Here is a 1,823-nt window from a genome sequence, read left to right on the forward strand (position 1 = left end):
TTAAAGCTGTTAAAATAAATAGTTAGTTATAGCTATTTATAGCAGGACTGTGTTATAAGATACAGTACACATGTTCCCCGAATAGTGAGGTCAAAATATAAATTTAATGCAGGATCTAGAAAAAATCTGATCGTGATTAAACCAGAAAAATGTAAAATAAATGAACAAAAACAATTTTTAAAGTTTGGGCTCCTAAACATTAGATCACTCTCACCCAAAGCAGTTTTCCGTACATTTCTGCCATATGTACATTAATTGACAGTCACCACTGATAAGCTACCACTAAATATTGTAGAAACTTAATTGGCTGTAAAGTTGCGTTGCAATGATTTGTATCGTGAAAAGCGCTGTACAAATAAACTTGACTTGACTTGACTTGACATGTCATTTTTACTTTTTCATGCTACCTTCCTTTCATCTTTTTCCAAATACTGCATCCCACCAAATCCAAATCCTCTTTCCTTTTCTACATCTAGACAAGCAGCTGCTGTCCTTCTCGCTGTGAATGGAAAGCCCCAGGAGAGATGGAGGATGAGTGCGACTAGACGCTATAGGTCAAAGGTCGAGACTGCATGTGCCAGAATTCTATATGGCACATCAGTTAGGCAAATGTACACACCTACTAATCATAATATATATACACACACTGCACTAAAAATCTTTAAAAGGGTCATTATGGTTTGGTCATCTGTTTGTACATTTTTGCAATATTTTAAACAATATCAGACAAATAATGTGTTTAGCAACTTCAATTGCAGTGTGCTATATCAAGATAAATGAATACATTCTATTATATATTTGGATTTAATTATGCCTTCAGAAAAATAAAAAATAAACATAAAAATATTTAAAAAAAGAGACTAACTTTTCTTGAACACTTAATTCACTGATGTCACTATTTAAACTATTTATTATTTAGTTTTATATTTTGAATATATGTTTTATATACATGACAACACAATAGGTTTTCTTATAAATAATACGGTATATCAACTAAAATATAAAAAAAAGAAATAAAGACATATTGCTTACTTATATTTCCATATGTTTTTCATCGAAATACACTAATATATAGCAAGGAGAAGATGTAAACAGGGATGCAGCAGTGTTATTTTAGCATTATTATGCTATTACAGCTTTTAATAATATTTTGAAGCTCTCAGTTTTATATTTTCAGACTTGATTTTAGTTTTTGTAATTCTTTTATATGCTTTTGTCATTTTTATTAGTTTTAGTTTTTTATTCGTTTTAGTTTTTTAAATATATATTTAAGTACTTAAAGGGGTGGTTCACTGGTTTTTTTCTAGGCTTGATTGTGTTTATGGGGTGCAGTCTAACATGTGTTAATGCTTCGTTTTTTTAAAAATGCATTATTTTTCACATAATTTACCTTTATTCCACACCGCTCTGTCCCTTCTCTAAGAAAGGTGCTGATCATTTCCTGCTTTTATGAAGCCCCTCCCTCAGAAATAGGCGATGGGCTCTGATTGGTTAGCTAGCCCATTGTGTTGTGATTGGCTAAACCGCCTCTAGTGCGCCGTCTAAATGTCCCGGCCCTCACCTCATGTGCTCCGGTTGTATTGTAAACAACGGCGTAGTTAATATCGCTTATCAGTTTGAGCCCGATTGAGAAGCACAGGATATTATTGAAGAGGATCGTGCAGAACCTGTGCAAGCACGGCTTTTAATGGTAGGCCTATGTTTTGTGTTTGTTGTTGTCTCGTACTTTTAGATACGCTGTTGTAAATGCTACTGCTTATGTTAGCTTTTAATATACAGTTTTATCCTGATTAAAGCTTTAATACAGTACAGCAACTGCACGC

The sequence above is a fragment of the Sinocyclocheilus rhinocerous genome, unplaced genomic scaffold, assembly GCF_001515625.1.
Source record: "Sinocyclocheilus rhinocerous isolate Xijiao unplaced genomic scaffold, SAMN03320098_v1.1 scaffold1758, whole genome shotgun sequence".
NCBI lineage: Eukaryota > Metazoa > Chordata > Actinopteri > Cypriniformes > Cyprinidae > Sinocyclocheilus > Sinocyclocheilus rhinocerous.